This window comes from Raphanus sativus, chromosome 4 (genome assembly GCF_000801105.2).
Source record: "Raphanus sativus cultivar WK10039 chromosome 4, ASM80110v3, whole genome shotgun sequence".
Taxonomy (NCBI): Eukaryota; Viridiplantae; Streptophyta; class Magnoliopsida; order Brassicales; family Brassicaceae; genus Raphanus; species Raphanus sativus.
The window spans coordinates 22,742,304-22,749,116 of NC_079514.1; positions in this window are offsets into that span (position 1 = coordinate 22,742,304).

Genomic DNA, 6,813 nt, shown 5'->3' on the forward strand with positions numbered 1-6,813 from the left:
CTGGCACTTCCATCTACAGGGTTTCAGGAGCATCTAGCCAAGACTCAGGCAGCAGGGACAGAAGTGGTTTCAGATCCGACGGATGCAGTGAACGGGCTTAAACAACTTCAGGGTCTGGTGGAGGGACAATTGAAGATAGGAGATGACGAGATCATGGAATGGGAGGACTTGGAAGAAGCAGACGACTTACCGGAACCTACTGAGGAGGAGTTAGCTGCGATGAATGCAGAGCTGGAGGCACATGCAGGGCTTGAAAACATTGAGGAACCACTGGTGACTGTGGAGGAGAAGAAACAACAGACAGAGGAGGAGACTACGAAACAGGTGACGAAAAAAGGCTCTTCAAATCCACTCTGAGTACTGCAGCGAGCACAAAGCTGAGAACTGCAAAAGGACTTGCTTCCCCTCGCAAGAAGGCTCCATCTAAAGCAGGACCTCGTTCGGGAGATAATAGGTATCAACAGGAGACTAAGGTTGCCTCAAACCTGATGTCTGTGCATCAGAAGCCATAGATTTATGGATAAAGTCAGCCTCTTTGAGAAGCTTAGAAAACAGGATTGGGGTCTTGTTTTGGTGTTTTGTTTTTTATTTTCAATAAGCTCTATGAGCAAAAGTTTGTCGTTTGAGTCTTATGGCGTTTCTGGTTTTGTGTTGGTTATTGTGGTTCCTCTATTTTTATTTGGTCAGTTATGTGTTCAAGTTAAGCAATTGAGTGATTCTGGTTCTTTGAGGTTTTGTCATGTTTTTATTTTTGATAAGAATATTAGAGATTTTTATCTTGCTTTGGTTGTAACCATAATACATGGAAGCCCTGGTTCTGTGTATAAGATCATAAAGGATGGGCAGTATCGTTTAAATAGATGTCGATGGAATCAATGGGTACTGGGTTCAGAATGGTTTGGTGAGGAACGCTGGATGATATTGATGCAGTATATGCAGATAATATGGAAATATGGCTCTGGTGGCTTGGTTTCGTTTCGTGTGTGGCATATACAAATCTGGAAATGTTGTTGTCGTTTGGGTAGCATTGGAGTACCGAGTAATACTCCCACTACAAGTTATGTTTTAATGTGGTTTATCTACTGTGGTTTTTTATATACTTGGCACGGTTGGTTCAATCAGATGCAAGGTGTTCAAGCTTGCTTTATGGATGGTGGTCTCGGGAGTTTTGGTGGACTGAATTTTTGGTATAATTCGGATGAATTAATATGGATTTCGAGATGGGAAATGGTGCTTTTATTGGCTTCTATGAGATACAAAGATATCATAAAATCTATATCTCCTAGCTCAATGGAGCTTTTTAAATTATTTTTTAAATGAAAATCTTAAGTTGGAATTGTCGGGAAGTAGGAAGTAAGTAGACTATGAGCTATATTAGGGAAATATGGTATAAATATAAACCAGATTTTCTTTTTTTTGTCCGAAACAAAGAAAGATGCAGAGTTTGTACAAGGATTACAGGCACATTTCGGTTATGATAATTTGGTTACCGTAGATTCGACTGGGAGAAGTGGAGGATTAACACTTTTCTATAATAATGACTTTCAAGTTCAGGTTCTGTATACGAGTAATAGGATGATCGATGTAGAGGCCGTCACCCTTGGTAAAAATGTTTTTTTTAACCTTTGTATACTGCGATCCGGTACAGAAACTGAGAGAACAGGTCTGGGAAAGATCGACACGGTATGGATTGGCGAGATCTGACCCATGGTTTATCATTGGTGATTTGAATGAAATAACTGGCAATCATGAGAAAGAGGAAGGACCTTTACGGAGTGCTAATTCTTTTATACCCTTCAATGACATGATCAGGAATAGTGGGTTACTCGAGTTTCCGGCACGTGGAAATAAAATGTCGTGGCAAGGTAGACGAGGAAAAAGCAAGGGGGCGGTTATGGTTCGATGTCGTTTGGATCGTGCACTAGCCAACGAGGAATGGCATACTCTTTTTCCAGTTTCGTATACGGAATATTTAGGAATGGTAGGGTCAGATCACCGACCAGTAGTCGCTTTTATCGAGGATAAAGTTCACAGACGAAAATGACATTTTCGTTTTGATAAAAGGTGGGTTGGAAAGGAGGGTCTTTTGGAATCGATTGCTACGGGCTGGAAGGAATCTGGTCCTGGCAATTCAGAGGATTAGTCTCGAAAATTAGTAATTGCAGGCACGAGATAGCGGCTTGGAGGAAAAATAATCCACCGTATGGAAAAGAAAAAATTGCAGAGCTTCAAAAAGCTTTGGAAGAAGTACAAACTGATGATTCAGGATCACAAGAGGAGATTATAGAGGTTTCTAAGAAATTGCAAGAAGCATAGAAGGATGAAGAGGAGTATTGGCATCAGAAAAGCTGTGGGAACCGAAATTCGCACTGTCGATTTTGATTAAGTAAAACGGAGGAAAGCTAAGTAAACCTAACTTTCCCTGAAGGTCCGGATTCTCTGCGACAACCAACTACAAGTGATCAAATAAATGCGGAAAGGTTTTATTGAGATTTGGGACTGGACCTTAAGGAAGGCTGCCTACGTACCCCTTTCGAGGATCAAGTCGGACGTAGTTCAGTTGGAAGGGTTTGAACAAGAGATCGAACTGCCTGGCGGAGTTCGTCTAGTACGAGCGTTAGTCATAGAAACGGGCATGTCGAGAATAATGCCTAGGATTTCTATGTGCGGAACTCTAAGTAAAAGGATTGTTAGATCCTTCCGAGAGAGACAGGAGCCTGCGGACAAGATGAAAATAGAACGAGAGGCGGCCGGACGTTCTAGGTCCTACCTTGCTAGTCTACCGCCTAAATTCTAAGTTCTTAACCTAACATGAGCTCTCTAGGTCTCCAATCTCGGATTTCTCTCTCTCTTAATGATTTTCGCTCTGTCTTTCCTCCTCTCCCAAAGCTCCTTTATATACTCCTTCTTATGACGGTCTATTCTCCTTTTGGGCCTCAAAGCGGGCTTTTTCCATTTTCGTCGGCCTTCATGTTTATCGGGAAACTTGACATTTATCTTCGAGAAACTTGACATTTATCCTTCTGGAAATTTAGCATTTATCTTGTTATGTGAAGATAAACGTAAATCGTCGTATCTATCTCAGACAATCGTAAGCGGACTGTCCGATCGCGTTTGGTCCCTTTCGGGCCGTTTCTAGGACTTCCGTTGTTTTCTACGATTTCTTCGGGAGATCTTCAATCCTTCGTAGAGTTGAGATGAGTGGTGTCTTAAGATAACCATCACTGTTTCGCACGAAGAATTTAAGATCTTCCTTCCCGTTGATATCTTACGAGTTTCCGAAGTGTTTCCGACGATCTTAGTTTGGAGTAAGAGCGGGAGTTTTGTACGCGGAATCTCAACGATTCGTTCCGCGAAAACTTGGAAAAGACGCAAAGTACAGACTTCTGACGGCCGGGGCCTAGAACTTATGCACGGAAGCTTGTCATCCGACGACCCGAGCCAGCACGGGGCTAGCCGCCCGGCGGCCATGGCCAGCACGGGCGCTAGCCGCCGCCGGCCACGGCCAGCACGGGGCTAGTCGCCCGGCGGCCACGGCCAGCACGGGGCTAGTCGCCCGGCGGCCACGACCAGCACGGGCGCTAGCCGCCGGCGGCCACGGCCAGCACGGAGCTAGCCGCCCGGCGGCCACAGCCAGCACGGACGCTAGCCGCCGGCGGCCACGGCCAGCACGGGGCTAGCCGCCCGGCGGCCACGGCCAGCACGGGCGCTAGCCGCCGGCGGCCACGGCCATCACGGGGGCTAGCCGCCCGGCGGCTACGGACCAGCACGTGCGTCTTGACGAGGGCTTCGATTTGATATGTTGATCGTTTTCTGAGTCCTCACGGTTTGAGAGAACGGGCTTTTTGAAGTTTCCCGGCGGCCAGAACCAGCACGGGGGCTAGCCGCCGGCGGCCAGGACCAGCACGGTGGCTAGCCGCCGGCGGCCAGGACCAGCACGTGCATCTCGACGAGGGCTTCGATTTGATATCTTGATCGTTCTCTGGGTCCTCACGGTTTGAGAGAACGGGCTCTTTAAAGTTTCAAGGCAGATTCCTTGTCGTTCGGCCTATCCAAACTTAGATCACTTCCCGTTTCTTCCGTATACTTTCGTATGGTCGTGTCATCTCAGCTACGGACCTAATGTCTCTCGGTTCTTCTTGATTGTATCATCGACGTTTTACGACTAAATCTGAGTTGGTTTTCTCGTAAAGTTTATCGTGTAAAACAAGAACGATCGACTTTAACATAGGTTTTTTAAGATGTACGACTTGTTTTGCTTTCGACGCTTGTTTTATGGAAAGTCCGCGCATGATAAATATTTTTAGACGTTGATTTTGAGATAACCGTTTTTGACCCCAACAGTTAGCCCCCCAGCCTGTAAGACGCGGAAACGATCTTGCGGGAGGAAGATTATGAGGTGAAAATCGAAATTTTTGGCTAAGAGTATTTCATTGCGGAAATCCACATCGCCTTTGATTGGCGATCTCGAACGTGGCGTCGGGAAGACCGTGAGTTCGTTGCTCAACTTCGACTCGATTCTTGCTGGTCTGAAATCCGTGTGCACCCTTGTCCTGCATTCGGAGGGTTCGGAGAACCACGCAGTCAAGGATCGCGAAGCCGGCGCATATGAGACATGCAGCGGTGGTGCGACCAATGGAGGCGACGGTGAGACCGTTCCTACTTTGGGTGAGTTTTGAGGATGAAGGTGATGCTCCGGGGAGTGTCTAGGTTTATCAATCCCTTTAGAGATTTTTATTTTGATTGTGTTTCGGCCGTTAAGAGGCCATGATGTGTATTTGCGGGACTGGCTGTTGGTGGCTTCGAATCACGGCCTTTTTCAGGGCATCGGTTGAACTCTGCGGCTCAATCTTTATAAAATATTAATGTTGCGTTTTCAGAACTTCTGTCTATCGAAGTTAGAGGGACAGGGTGTGAGTTGTCGTCTCATTCCTGCCTCCCTGATGATCACCGTATCCGTCGTTTGTACAAAGCGAGATTTTCCTGCGGTTTACGATTTACGCGAAAATTCGTGAAAACGTACAGACTTGAGTGAAGAGACAAGTTTTGGGATCTCGCGTCGTTGACGCTTTGCCTATGAGATGTTAAGATACCAGCAAGGCTGGGTTTAGGGCAAGACCTAGGTTTACTCTCAGACTGAGGCTGTGCGATGACAAATCGACTTTCGTTTTGCCTGTTTGTGATTTTAACCTGATTCGTACCGTTTTAAAATCCGCGAAGTGGTATCGGCTTATATGATTTGTCTGGGCACGAATCGAGCTACTTCCTTTACGAAGTGCTGAACCAACGATTTGATGCCGTTTAGAAGGCGTATGAAGGTTTTAAAAGAGCCTACCCTTAGGTGGCTTGTCTGTTTAGGACGTTAGAGTTCGTTTGTTGTGATCAGCAACAACGATATGATGCCGTTTAGAAGGCGTATGAAGGTTTTAATCGAAAAACGAATGTTCAGGCACGAAGCGACGTCTCGCAGTGCTTTGAAGTTTGTTTTTCTTATGCCATAAAGGACTATGGGCTTTTAGAAATCGCGGAATGTTTCCGGGTGATAGTTTATGATTTATTTGGTGGATACTGGATCCATTGTTGAGGCCGTTTAGCGATTGGCGAGTTTGTTTGCGAAGAGTTTCGAAAATTTGGTTTCTGTGTTTATAAAGAGTTTCGAAAATCCGGTTTCTTCAAAAAACGTGGGATTATACAAGCATACACATTTCAAATGTGTACGAGTTAATTTTCCCTTGTGCCGCATTTCAAATGTTCGCGGGCTTGGAGATGTTTTGCGAATGTCCGTAGTCAGAAATTGTTGTTTCAGTTTGGACGTGCAAGTTATAAAATTTTGTCGAGGAATTAGGACCAGGGGTCGCGTATATTTGACCCAGGGAGAAGTGTCTACCTTCGCTTTGCTTCGCGAAGTGTTGGCCTTCCGGGATTTTAAGGACGACTCGTATAACTTTTGGAGCTTTGTCACGAGTGTTTCTTTTCATGCTTTGTTTACGGGGCGTATAGAACTTAATCAGTCGATGTTAAGTTCAAATTTTTTCGTTAACCGTATGGCTGTTAGGACTGATTTTATTACGAGAAATTTATCGCATGATTTCCGCTTTTGGGCTATGCGACAGAGTTGCTCGCGTAATGGTCACTTGGCGTTTTATGACAAATCGTGGATTATCGTTTGGCCCTTAAGTGATTGGAGCGGCGATCTTCAGCTGTTTTGTCTTGGCGTGAAGGCTGTGTTCAGCCGTTTAACAAAGGAGTTGGTAAACGATCAGACCGCGATCCTTTCGCATTAAGGTCATATTGGTTCACGATTGTCCTTAATGGTGATGCCGAATTCAGGTCCGGACTTTATGGAAAGACGTAGTTGGCCGAGGGCCGAATAGAGTTCGTCGAGATAGACATGCCAATCATAGCGGAGTTTTCCAAGTTATGGGTGATGGCTTTTCGAAACGATTTTCCACTTTAGGTTTCAGTTATACGATAGATGCTTCGTATAAAGTTTCCTTTGGTCGCATGAAAATTGTTTCATTTTATCCGAGGAAATAAAGTTTAAGGAATCGACGAAGAACACGTTCGGATTCAGTTTTGGGTTATTTCCCGCTTGGACGTAATTTTCCGTATTGCGATGTCGTTTTGCATGAGACCGATCTTGGTTTTCCTTATGCTGTTTTTGTGTAACATGTTTATACGAAAGTAATGGATGACCGGTTTCATGAAGATAGAAAATCGCAGATAGTCAAAGTAGTCTTGTTTCCGTGGTTTACACGGGAAATGTTTCCGCTTTGATTTCGTTTTTTGGCGAAAGTTGCTTCGGGTTACTCA